Consider the following 13,754-nt stretch of genomic DNA (forward strand, 5'->3'; position numbering starts at 1 on the left):
TGAAGGTAACGGTGGTCCCCGTGGTAATTGGAGCACTAGGTGCAGTGACTCCCAAGCTAGGCGAGTGGCTCCAGCAGATCCCGGGAATAACATCGGAGATCTCTGTCCAGAAGAGCGCAGTCCTGGGAACAGCTAAGATACTGCGCAGGACCCTCAAGCTCCCAGGCCTCTGGTAGAGGACCCGAGCTTGAAGGATAAACCGCCCGCAGGGGCGTGCTGGGTGTTTTTTTTTATGTGTGTGTGTGTGTATCTTACATGATTTGTGTGTCTCTGGATGTATTTCACAAACTCAGCAACTTCCTCATCTTTTTCAATGAAGACACCTTCAAAGTTCCCCTGCTCTGAAGTGCTGAACGAACACAGTGACAGTTGTTTGAAAAGAAACATCAAAATACATTTTTCTACAAATCCATATTTGACTTATGTACACAATGCACAACGTACCTTGCATTAGACTGAAAGCGATAAAGCTTGCGGTTTCCATCAACTGAGACGGCAAGCATGTCTGGAGTGCAGGCAGGGCAGCTAAAGCATGGCTCCTTGCACATCCTGTCCACCTCAAACTTTACAGCACTCCACTCCAAGAAACTTTTACTGAAGGCATCAGCTGATATTCGGCCATTCTTTTACATAGAGGACATACAACAGAATATTCAAGGACAGTCATCATAAACATTGATTTGCACAATTTCCTTAAACTTAGCAAATTTAGAAACCCACCCTTCCAAAATGGGCTGTTCGTTCATCCAGCATTTTGACAAATGCCTTAAGTGACATCCCTGGTGCAGCCTTCTTAATGTCATAGAAAGACTGAAAGACATCCATTGAAAACAGGGTGCAGAAATTTAAGGTGCCAGGCCAATATCCACTACCCAGGATGTCCTTAACTGAGGGGGACCACATTAGGCCACAGCTGGTGCAGCTCACCACTGGCAGTGCAAGGTTATAACGGCCTTTAGAAAGGATAAGGATAAATTCAGTCATGGCTCAAAGCATTCATTTTTTTCATGTTGTTTTCAAAGCGGTCTGGTAAATCCAAATGACCTTTAACAGGTGCCCACATATACTGCGGGCCGAGGGTAATTAAAACCAAGATAGCAACGCACAATTTGCAATAAAACCTCCAAACACATCTATTGTGTATGTAGTGTGTGACAAAAGGGCAACTTACCATTTATGGTTACAAGAGCCACAATTGCGCCGGGTGAAACCTCAACGTTACCTGCTGGGCAGTCACACACATGGTCTGGCCTTTGCACAGGCAACAGCCGAACTAACATTAAAACACACAATATATATAAAAAGAATTAGAAATTAACTGATACACAATAAATATACAATAACAGCACCCACTCATAGTACATAGCAAGAAATGCATAAGACTTAAAAACCGTACCTATTTGCTGGTGAAACTCTGATGAAGGCTGCAAAAACCCTCCTGTTACTGCCTCTCTGTTGTGCGTGTGTGAACTGCAATATCACAGTCAGCACAAAGGAATGGAAGAGGCAGGCAGTCCAGACACCTCACAACTACTTGTTTGCCACACTGACACACACGGTGTGACTGTGGATCCAGAGTAGCTAACATATTGTCTATAAGACAAGGCCTGGCCTCTTTCCACTTTTGCGAGGACACCATATTTCTGATCGCCCAGTGAGTAGCAGCTGACTCAGACGACGTCTCACAAGTCATGGCTGCGTCCTCTTCTCCATCCTCCAACAACTGAAGGAGCTCCTGACGAAGCACGTCAGTTCCACACACTAACAGAAAAAAAATAAAGAAAGGAAGAAACTCTTCCACAAAGTGAAAAACACTCTAGGCAGTATGTTTCTTAGGACTCCACAAAAGCCCTGCCTAACTCAACTATAACAACAAATATAAAAGTAAACAGAAATCACAATATATACAAGAAGGTAAAGTACCTTTTGTTGGGTTGACACTGGCAACATAACTAGGTTCTTCACGTGGACATTGATGCTGCTCTCTGGACACTGGGGGGGGAATGAAGAATATTTACTTACTGAAATTCTTTGGTGAAAACAAGTTGGGAGATAAAATCAATGGTTGCGTGAACACTGACCACGTAGCATGCAACTAGTACTTCGACTGGTTGATGGTCTTTGAGGAATAAAAGCTCCCTGTCTGTCACGTGTTTTCCAGCGCACTGGTCTTGGCTGAGGTTCACTCTGTGCATCATTCTACGCAATTAACAAGGAAAAAAGGGAACACCTAAAATACAGTCTATGATTAAAGCAAAGATTATCAAACATCTTAAGTTAACCAACTTAATTTGACATAAACTTTAAAAATAAATTCAAATAACATAACGTTTACTCCGTACAAAATATTAGACAAGCGTGTTCCCTCTTTAACAACTGTTTCCACTAAAAATGTTACCTGCATATCTTGAAGGAGTTCGTCAGCAGCCTGAAGCTCTTCCTCCAGCTCGGGATCCTCTGAATCACTCATTTTCAAGCTAAAGAGGAAAGAGATTTTTGCAGAACTCAGTGACATAAACACATAACTAACGCAACTCAAATGATTTTCAGTCTTGGCGCTCCAGTTAACGTTAGCAATTAACGTTAGCATCATCAGTTTGTAAAGAGCTAGCAGAACTCTTAGAGCAAAAACTGCTTTACGCACCATGTGAGGGTATTTTGCAGCACACAAGTCCTTTAACGTTTGTAATAGATTTAATCCATCATCGTTGGATTAAATGGCTAATGCTGCAGTAGCCACGTGTAGTGTTACCTAGCAAGCATGCTGACGGTAGCTGTAGCCATTTTTAAATACATTACACCGTTTCCGAGCTCAGTCACCTCTGTTTCTTTGAAGCTTTTATGAAAAAACAAACTTTGAAACACACATCAAGGTATTACTTTAAATATATGTATTTTTTACATACCTGCATTAGAATCAATCAGTTCCGCCTCATTTTCTTATTCTTATAAACGGGTCTCTCCGTTCTCCCATCAGCCTTTGCTTACACAGGTTGCGTCTGATTGGTTGGAGCCGAGCGCATCCAAAACTAACAGGAGTGGTGAATGAATCTATAAATGTGTTTTACGTGTGAAATGAAAATAATAAACCTAACAAAGGATTATGTACGTTAAATCTGCGCACTTTCAGATCGTGAATCAGTTTGGAAAACACTGTGTGATGGCCACAACATGAAGCAATTTTATTGTTGAATTATCAGTGATACTTTCACGTGTTTTTGTTGAGAAATGTTAACGATGTCATTAAAAGAAAGCATTAAATAAGGGAGAAAAACCCGTTGGCGGAGAGGGTCCCCGGTTCTCCAGTTAGATTGTGCTTCACAGCCTCATGTTTCGCTGTGACGGGGTTATTATTGGAGTAAATGGATGGCTGGAGCCTCTGCTCGAAGCGTCTCTGATTGCCGCGAGCGGGTTCATATTGGAATGAATTGACAACCCACAGCGTCACATAAAAACGTGGAAGGGTACCTTATGCGTCAGCATGAGAAGTTAAGGGACGTGACAAATCGTCATTATTTTACGCGTCGGGAGTGAGAACGGGTTGTCTCAGCAGGTCACTCTTCTCAGATACCCTGTCAATGACCATGTCAGAGTCCAATGACATGAGAATGTCCTTTTCAGTGGCCATCAGCATAAACATCTCCAGCTTGTTTGCAGACAGGCTGCTTCGGAGTCTGCTTTTAATGAACTTGAGTGTAGAGAATGTTCTTTCACAGGCAACCTGAGTGAGGGAGAGGGTCAGCAGGTACTTGTATGCCAGCCCAAGGAGACGATAGGCATCAGACAGCATGTTGAACCGCCTGAGTATTTGATAGCAGCACAGTGGGCAATTTTTGCAAGAACCACAGCTTTCGGTCACAATTTCACTTTCTTCGTCCCATTCTTCAGATCTGTCCTTTGCTGTTCTGGTCGTGTACTCATCTACATGTGATGTCTTAAGCCTTTCCCACTGTTCAGCAAAACGTTTCAGTTCTGACTGAAGGTTATTAACTGTAGCCCTGCTGTCAAATTTAAGTAGACAGGCGCTGAGCTTCTGAAATGCATTACTTGGAAGAGAAACTGTTCTGACCTGGCTAAACTTCCTGGGGTCCAACCATGCCAAATCGGCAAGAAGAGGGCCATGTATGACAAATCGTCTGTGGATTGCTTCAATAACTGTGTCCAGGATGATGTTGTGCACTTTCACCTCATATGATTTCTCAGCATTGATTTTCAACTCATCTTCAGGCATCTCTCCGGCCATGCCTTTTCTCCTTTTGGCTCTCTTTTTAGGTAGTTCAGCCTCCACTTCCATGTCTGTGTTGTTCACCCTCTCCTCTAGTTTCTGATTTGTCTGTTTCACAAATGTGTCTGCAGCTGTCTTCACAGTTGGAAAGTCCCTGGCAATACTTTTGAGGCCATCTTGTGTGGCAGTCACCATATGATGGGCAGAGAGAATGTCCATCCCCTTTGACTGGAGGTACTTTGACAGAGGAGTTGTTGCTCAAACACTCTAAGAAATATCTGTGCTGTTAACACAGTTTCATGCTTCAAGAGACACTCTTTAAAGCCTCGTGCTTTGGCACAAACAGCTGGCTTTTCTTTTTCCCTCTTTTCAATGGCTTCCATCGTCAGCACTACATCAACGAAGAGGCCATCATCTGGTTTTCCAAAATGTCCAAAGATTTTCTGGAGGGCATCATGCTTGGCCCACCACCGTGTCTCACGTATTGGACTGAGGCGTCTGTGTCTTGTGTTTTCGGTTTGTTTCTCCCACAGATTAACCCTGTGATGGGACTCCTTGATGAACACAGCTATGACATTAAGTAAATTAAAGAGTGATCCACTTTCAATGACACTTTGTGTTGTGTCAGCAATCACAAGATTAAGTATGTGTGCATAGCACCACACATGCACATGAGTTGGAGACTGGGCAGTCATGAGTGCTGAAAAGCCTTTGTACTGGCCCTGCATATTTGAAGCACCATCTGTTGCATTCCCAATGCACATGGCCTTGTCTAGATTCAGATGCTCTAAAACTCCGGAAAGCAAGTTTACAAAGTACTGCCCCGTGGATGCTTCGCACCTCACTATGGAGACAAGCCTCTCCTGCACAGACTCAGTAACATACCTGATGATTACTGAACACTGATGTCTTGGGTTGTGTCTAGCTGAACAGAAAACATCCCAGCTTTCTGGACATCACTGGCGATGCTCTCTTGAAGGAGATGGCCAAGTGCATCAATCACTGAGTTGACAGTTGTTTTGGAGAGTAGGGTGATGAGAGATCCTCTACCTCTTGATCCACTGGTCTGATGCAACTTCTTGCTTTTTTCAATGCAGTCATTCAAATGTTCTCCAAGGCACATATCATACTTGCCTAATAACACAATCAGTTCCAGAAAGTTACCATGATCGATGGTGTTATCACCTAAAGTGTATGCAGCCTCATTCTCCACATGCCTATAGCTGAGTCCCCTCTTCCCAAGTACTTTGATCACATCCACTATACGCTCTAAAACTTGCCGTCTGTTTTTCACTTGTGCTCTGTGAGCTGACAACTGACTGCCAGCAAACAAGCTCCTGATGTTGCCTTTTGAGCACCTTAAGAAAAAAGCTTCAGCACAGGTCTGGTGTGTATTGCTCTTTTCATGCTCCTCTGTGCGCAGATGTATATGTCGCCAGTCACTCATGCCTGTTATAAATGTGCTGGTGTCAGTCAGCCTTGCAAATGCCAGACACACAAAGCAGAACAATAAATGGCGTTCTTTGCAATAAGTAAGCCACTTCCTGTTGGTGCCATCTTTACAGCTGAACACCCTCATCACAACTGCACTGCTACTGTTCTGCTGTGGGTGGTAATCTAAGAAGGCCTGTAATATGGCAGGTTCAGGGCGAGCAAAGTAATCGATGCCCTGGCTCTCTCTCTCCTGCTCTTCCATCTCTCTCTCTTGCTCTTCCATCTCTCTCTCCTGCTCTTCCATCTCTCTCTCTTGCTCTTCCATCTCTCTTTCTTGCTCTTCCATCTCTCTCTCCTGCTCTTCCATCTCTCTCTCTTGCTCTTCCATCTCTCTCTCCTGCGCTTCCATCTCTCTCTCTTGCTCTTCCATCTCTCTCTCCTGCTCTTCCATCTCTCTCTCTTGCTCTTCCATCTCTCTTTCTTGCTCTTCCATCTCTCTCTCCTGCTCTTCCATCTCTCTTTCTTGCTCTTCCATCTCTCTCTCCTGCTCTTCCATCTCTCTCTCCTGCTCTTCCATCTCTCTCTCCTGCTTTTCCATCTCTCTCTCCTGCTTTTCCATCTCTCTCTCTCTTGCTCCATCTCTCTCTCTTGCTCCATCTCTCTCTCTTGCTCTTCCATCTCTCTCTCCTGCTCTTCCATCTCTCTCTTGCTCTTCCATCTCTCTCTCTTGCTCTTCCATCTCTCTCTCTTGCTCTTCCATCTCTCTCTCTTGCTCCATCTCTCTCTCTTGCTCTTCCATCTCTCTCTCCTGCTCTTCCATCTCTCTCTTGCTCTTCCATCTCTCTCTCTTGCTCTTCCATCTCTCTCTCTTGCTCTTCCATCTCTCTCTCTTGCTCCATCTCTCTCTCTTGCTCTTCCATCTCTCTCTTTTGCTCTTCCATCTCTCTTTCTTGCCCTTCCATCTCTCTCTCCTGCTCTTCCATCTCTCTCTCTTGCTCTTCCATCTCTCTCTTGCTCTTCCATCTCTCTCTCTTGCTCTTCCATCTCTCTCTCTTGCTCTTCCATCTCTCTCCCCTGCTCTTCCATCTCTCTCTCTCGCCCTTCCATCTCTGTCTCCTGTTTTTCCATCTCTCTCTCTCTTGCTCTTCCATCTCTCTCTGCTGCTCTTCCATCTCTCTCTCTTGCTCTTCCATCTCTCTCTCTTGCTCTTCCATCTCTCTCTCCTGCTCTTCCATCTCTCTCTCCTGCTCTTCCATCTCTCTCTCTTGCTCTTCCATCTCTCTCTCTTGCTCTTCCATCTCTCTCTCTTGCTCTTCCATCTCTCTCTTGCTCTTCCATCTCTCTCCCCTGCTCTTCCATCTCTCTCTCTCGCCCTTCCATCTCTGTCTCCTGTTTTTCCATCTCTCTCTCTCTCTTGCTCTTCCATCTCTCTCTGCTGCTCTTCTGTCTCCTGTCACAGACTTCTCCACTTTTGATGATAAATCAGCTGGTGCAACATGTAAGGATTGGGACAATTTGTTAAGATTTTGAGAAGTTTGAGAAACTAACCTTAAGCATAAAATAAAATTTACTATCAGTAACTTCATAGCACCCGCCCAGCAGTATATAAACTCCGTCATGCTAGTTACGCTGTACGAGTTATTCTAAGCGACTGTATAAAGTCACCACAACGAAAACAAACTACAACTAAAATGAGTTTATATCTGACACAGATAGACAGCAGGTCATAACTTCTTACCTGAAGTTCAGTTCCTCTGCCACTATGACCGGCGGCCGCCTCGGGTCTCTCCTCCTCCTGCCTCCCCTTTCCTTCATCCACCTGCTGGCCTCCACCACTTGCTGATCTTGCTAAATCTATGGAAGCTATGCCATAGCTACCACCAAACAATTCAGTAATTTTCACACATTTGGCAGCATCTGCCTGAAGGGCTTGTTTCTTTTTGGCCCTAATTTTTTCTGCACCTCCTTTCCTTTTTTTGTTCTCCATTTTCTTTAGTTCGTCTATAAGATTGCTAAACATGGGGGAGGGTGTATCCGACCTCCTCGGCTGTAATTGGTCCAGCCCAGAGTCGATCATGACCAATTGGCCAATCCAACACCTTTCATTGTTTATACCCTTCCCAAAAAAAAAACAAAAAAAAAACGGTCGGCCCATAAAAACAAAAAATCGCCAGCGGCCCACCGGGCAAGTGCCCGGTATGCCCGATGGCCAGTCCAGCTATGAGGGCAGGGCTGTGTTGGTCTGAGACTGTAGACATTAAAAAGTCCACAGGAGAGATGGTAGCTGATTAAACAAGTGTCATGAGATAATAACAAAATGCAAAGATTGGTGACAGCGCTTGGAACCATAAGGCAACAAAAAAACTGTGAGAAATAATTTGGGCTCTGCCTGTGAATCACTCTTTGCTTCTCTTCTTCCTTCCATCCCATCATTTCATAAATCACTCTGCACTTGCTGTCTATGTGAGAACAAGGCACAACTTGCTATTGCAATAAACTATAATCTAATTATCCACACCTAACAACTCTTACACTTAATCTATAATAAAATGATGACAGAAAAATGTTATAGCCCTGCCTTTAGTAGCCTCACACAGCTCCTACTGTTTCCTCCTCATGTCCTTACCAGCCATGTCTGCACAATGTTATATCATGAGTAATATTTTTTTTAAAAATCCATCTAAATAAAACACACACATGTACGCACACACAGTGACACTTTAGACCTTCTTCAGAATACTATATATACTGTGGGCATCATGGTGCTGATCCAGAATCCTTACATTATTATTTATTACTAGAGCTACAATAATAAAGCAATGAGGAGGGGGAAGTAATAAATATGAAATAATGTATTTATGATGATTCCATTTGTTTCACTATCCACTCTGTGCAGGGCAAAGCTTATTACATGTTTAAACTGTAGAGATACAATCATTTTACTGCTGTAACATTCAAATTTTGTCTCATTTAAAATATAAATCTAATATAATCTGCTTCTTAATGTATGTTCTTTAAAATACAGCTTGTGTGTTTAATATATTATAATTATAATAATGCATAATTATGTGAACATGCATATTAGATCGTTTTTTAGTGAAATATAATCCCTCCAGAAAGGCAGGAAAAGCCCGGAAACTTACTTTAAAACTAAATATGTTTCTAAATACTTTAAAACTAAATATGTTCCCTAAAACGGTGACAGAGCTACAGACCCATGACAGCCTTACACAGGTAGCCAGCAGCTGTGACCAGCACTACCTGTGCAGTTAATAAAAGCACAGGTAATGTTTGTCGCGCTGTTGCACACACAGCACGCTCGTTTGTTTCAGTTAGTGCTCTTTGTGAGCTCGTTCCCGGCTCGTAACCAGCGCGTTCTGCCGTCAAGGGCGATCATTGGTTAAATGTGATCATGTGACTGATACAAGCCAGATCCTTTTATTTAGCAAAACTGTGATTAATAGTTAAATATTGTTGTTGAGGGGCACAGACAGGACTGCGCACACACACACACACACACACACACACACATTAAAAAAATATAATAATAATTTAAAAAAAAAAGTTGCCTCAACAAAAGGGCACCTTGGGCACCATCAGGAAAGGGGCGGGTACTCAAACCCCTCTAGCCCTCGATCCATATCCTTAAATGCTCCCATAAACTCATTTCTAGTGCCGACAAAATTCGTGCCTTGATCACATCTTATCTGACGAACTGTACCTCTGATGGCCATGAATGCACGTAATGAGTTGATGAGGGAATCTGTAGAGAGATCGTCAAGCATTTCAAGATGCACTGCTCTGGAGCACATGCAAGTGATTAGCAAGCCATAACGCTTTAGCTCCTTGCGGCCTTCTTTGACATAAAAAGGACCAAAGCAGTCCATCCCACAGTAGGTGAATGGCGGTGTGGTCTCCATCCGATCCTCTGGGAGGTCTGCCATCTTCTGCTGCTCTGTGCGCCTTCTGAACCTTCTGCATTTTACACATTTATAGATGTAAGATGACACAATCTTGCTGCATCCAAGAATCCAGAATCCGTTAGCTCGAAGTTCATTCATGGTGATCCCTCGTCCTTGATGGTATGTCTTCTCGTGATAATGTTTGACCAGTAATGCCGACACGTGACTGTCTCTTGGCAGGATCGCGGGATGCTTGACATTGGGGTGCAAAGCTGCATGTGTTAAGCGTCCGCCTACCCGAAGAATGCCTTGGTCATCAAGAAATGGACATAACTTGTGTAACTTACTAACCTTGTCTTTCATCTGCATCACATCATGATGTTGCAAGGTTTTTATTTGCTGAGCAAAGGCTGTTTCTTGAACCATCTTTATGATTGTTAACTCTGCTTCCTTTCTCTCTTGTTACACTACTGATGTCGTGTGATCTACTCTTGTTATCCTTTGCTTCTTTCACATAGCGCTTGAGTCTAGCAACTGCCTTAATCATCCTCGACCAGTCGGAAAACTTGTGTAAGCGATCTAACAGTGACCTTTGTTCCTCCCCTTGTATCTTGTGGACTTGAACCTTCTTAACCTCCGGGTCACTGGTTGATAACTCTCCCACCTTAATTTCCCCACTGGGTATGATCTTCTGCCAAAGGAGGTCTGGGCCTTTGAACCAGTTTGATGCTACAAGTTGTTCTGCTGTGAGACCTCTTGAGGCGTGGTCTGCCGGATTATCTTCGGAAGTTACATACCTCCATTGGGTTGAATCTGTGCTTTGTTTGATGCGTTCCACTCGGTTTGCAACAAACACATGAAATCTTCTGGCTTCATTGCTGACGTATCCGAGTACCACCTTCGAGTCAGTCCAATACCTTTCTTCTGAAATTTCCATTTCCAATTCCTTTTTCAGCATGTCACCAGTGCGCACAGCAACAACGGCCGCCGACAACTCAAGCCGAGGTATAGTTGTGACTTTGGTTGGTGGAACTCTTGATCTTCCCATCACCAATGAGCAGTGGACTTCACCAGTTGTGCTTACTGCTCTGAGGTAAGTGCACATTCCATATCCAGATGCACTTGCATCAGAAAAATGATGAAGTTTGTAGTGCTGTGCCTTGAAGGTCGAAGGAATGTAGCATCTGTGAACCTTTACGTCTGCAAGGTTTCCCAGGTCACGCAACCAATACTCCCACTGAAGTCGAAGTCTGTCAGGTAAGTTATCATCCTGGCTGAGTTTATCTCGACACATTTGTTGCAAAATCTGCTTTCCCAGCAGAATGAAAGGTGACACAAACCCAAGATCGAACACAGAGGCGACTGTGGCCAATACTCCTCTTCTGGTGAGTGGTTTGTCCTTAACAACTACTCTGAACTGAAATTGATCTGATGCCACACACCATTGTACGCCAAGTGCTCTTTCCATGTGTACTTCACCGAGTGCCATATCTAGCTCTTTGGGAGCTGCAGCGCATTCTTCTTTCGGAAGCGAAGCTAGAACTTTGGTGCTGTTTGAGATGAACTTGTGCAACCGAAGTTTGCCTATGCTGCAGAGTTTGCGTGCTTCATTAACCAGCTGTATTGCCTGATCTTCAGTGTCAACACTTGCTAGTCCGTCATCAACATAGAAGTTGGTTTTGATGAACTTGATGGTTTCTTCATTAAAACTTCCTTCCCCTTCAGCTGCAAGATGCTTGAGGCCATAGTTGGCACAACCTGGAGAAGATGCTGCTCCAAATAGGTGTACCTTCATCCTGTAGACAGTGAATGGAGTTTCAAGGTCACCGTTCTCCCACCACAAGAACCGTAGGTAATCTTGGTCACAAGCATGCACATGGAATTGGTGGAACATGCGTTCGATGTCACACATGAAAGCCACTGGGCCTCTTCGGAAGCGACACAAGACTCCGAGCAAGGTGTTTGTTAGCTCTGGACCAGTGAGGAGATGGTCATTTAAGGAAGCGCCTTGGAACTTGGCAGAGTCATCAAAGACGACACGAATCTTTCCGGGTTTTTGTGGATGATACACACCATGATGTGGGATGTACCAAACTGGTGTCTTGTCAATGTCTTGCTCTGTGACCTTTTCAGCATCTCCATGGGCTAAGATGTCATTCATGAATTTCTTATAGTCCATGTAGTACTGCTTGTTACTCTTGAGCCTTTTTTCTAAACATTTGAGGTGATGAATAGCACATACCTTGTTGTTTGGCAGGTTCGGCCTTTCACTCTTAAATGGGAGTGGCATTTCAAAATGACCATCCTCCTTGTGCCTAATGCCGGCCTTCATCTTTGTTAAAAATTTGAGATCTTCTTGAGAGACCTTTGTGTCTTCTGGTGCTTTCTCAACAAAGTCAGACTTCAACATCTTTAGGACCTCTGTGGGAGAGATCATTTCCTTTATTTGAGTTCTGTAGACATAGTGAACCTTGTTGGTGAGATTTAAAGAGGGATTAATGTCAGGCACCACTTCCTTCACAATGACTTGGTGACTTATTCCAAAGGCGTCTCCATAATCGAGACATGGATTGCCATAACCCACAATACTCCATCCCAGATCAGTTCTTTGCACAAACGGCTGATTTTCCTTTCCAGACACAACCTCACAAGGAAAAAGTGCTTGGGGGCAGTTGTACCCAATCAGCAGACCAACATCACAGCTTTGTAGTGGAGCGATCTCACTTGCAATGCAGTCAAGATGAGACCACGCCTTAGCTGTTGCAGGCAATGGAATGTGATCTCGGTTTGCGGGAATAAAGTCTCTGGCATACGTCACTGGTAGGGAAATGGTCTTATTTGAGTAGAACCCTCTGACTTGTAGACCTGAGAACTTGCGACAGGACACAACTGTGTTTCTTGAAGACATAGTGAGCTTTAGCTGAGTCGATTCACCTTTGATATGCAGAGCTTGTGCCGTTTCTTCAAGAATAAAGGTCGTATCGCTCTGTGTATCAAGGAGCGCGTACACAAGAATTTCATGCTCTGGCTCACCTTTGGTTGACACCCATACTGGAATAATGGGAGATGTGTGAGTGTCGTCAACACTCTGTGTGACTCTGTTAGAAGTCGCTTCACTTGTTGTTGGTGTGACACTGTTGTCTTGTGAGACATCTGCGTCCGTTTGTCTTGTCCTGTCACTGTTCTTGTGTGGATATCTCCTTGTTCTGTCTTCCTTCGTGCGATTGTCATGAAGACATGTTGGATGTCTTTTATTACATGTGTCACAGGTTTCTCTCCCTTCGCAATCCTTGGAGCGATGACCAGAGTTCAGACAGCCAAAACATAACTTCTTGTCTTGAACAAACTTTAGTCTCTCAACAATGCTCTCATTTATGAACCTTCTACACTTAAGTAGGCTGTGACTCGACCTTTCACAGTACACACAACTAGCACTAACAGTCCTTTCATTTGAGTTAGTTGCTAGCACCTTTGCTCCATTGCCTCTGTTCCTTGTTGTTTTTGCCCCTTCAGTTTCACTTGGCTTCAGAGCAAAGAGAGATGTTATGGGATTACAGGCAAGTTTGGCTTCCCGTGAGATGAAATCTACGAATTGGCTGAAGCTTGGAAAGGTGTGAGTCTCTTCTTGCACTTCTGTAACCTTTCTGTTCCACCTTGAAGTAAGCCAATCTGGACGTTTTGCGAGCATTTTTTGGTTTTCATTGCAGTCATTGAGCACTTCAAGCCCCTTCATTTGCGACATGGCTGTCTTACAGCAGCAAAGGAAGTCAGCAAATGCTTGAAGTTCCATACTGCCTTTAGAGCTTATCTTAGGCCATGCGTCAAGTTTGTCTCTGAAGGCCTTTGCTACGAGGAAGGGATTTCCATACCTCTCTTCGAGAACTGTCCATGCTGCATAGTATGCAGACTCTGTGCCAAGCGGGAAGTAGCCTTCTATTGCCTTCCTTGCAGGTCCACTTACATATTTCCTCAGATAATAAGTCTTCTCTTCAGTTGGTATATTTTTCCTGTCAATCAGAGTCTGAAAGGAAATTTTCCAATCATTATATCTGATAGGGTCGCCACTGAATATTGTTGGCTCTGGTACCGGAAGACGACTTGCATTAAGAGACACTGCAAATGCTTTGACCAGATCTTCTGTGTTCACCTCTTGGTGCGGTGTCACATTTCGTGGCGAGGAACACCGTTTCATA

At 43.9% G+C, this 13,754-nt stretch overlaps 2 protein-coding genes and 2 long non-coding RNA genes across 5 annotated transcripts in view; 1 reads left to right on the top strand and 3 right to left on the bottom strand.

Annotated features, from left to right (window-relative positions):
- The window catches only part of LOC113016285 (phospholipase D1-like), a 386,460-nt gene that overhangs the window by 62,744 nt on the left and 309,962 nt on the right, over nt 1-13,754 (bottom strand). The gene's annotated exons all lie outside the window — the stretch shown is intronic.
- The window catches only part of LOC145423790 (uncharacterized), a 44,688-nt gene that overhangs the window by 20,926 nt on the left and 10,008 nt on the right, over nt 1-13,754 (top strand). The window lies entirely within an intron of this gene.
- LOC145426049 (uncharacterized) lies at nt 244-934 on the bottom strand. 2 transcript variants are annotated; one of them, XR_013906823.1, is made up of 3 exons: nt 721-934; nt 445-607; nt 244-349 (listed from the first exon to the last, which is right to left on the bottom strand). It is a non-coding gene; the product is annotated as an uncharacterized LOC145426049 (long non-coding RNA). The 2 variants fall into 2 exon arrangements; XR_013906822.1 differs by having other exon boundaries at nt 445-623; nt 721-932.
- LOC145426050 (uncharacterized) lies at nt 1,466-3,075 on the bottom strand. Its single transcript, XR_013906824.1, has 4 exons — nt 2,907-3,075; nt 2,399-2,477; nt 2,082-2,199; nt 1,466-1,992 (listed from the first exon to the last, which is right to left on the bottom strand). It is a non-coding gene; the product is annotated as an uncharacterized LOC145426050 (long non-coding RNA).

The sequence above is a fragment of the Astatotilapia calliptera genome, chromosome 3, assembly GCF_964374335.1.
Source record: "Astatotilapia calliptera chromosome 3, fAstCal68.1, whole genome shotgun sequence".
Lineage (NCBI taxonomy): Eukaryota > Metazoa > Chordata > Actinopteri > Cichliformes > Cichlidae > Astatotilapia > Astatotilapia calliptera.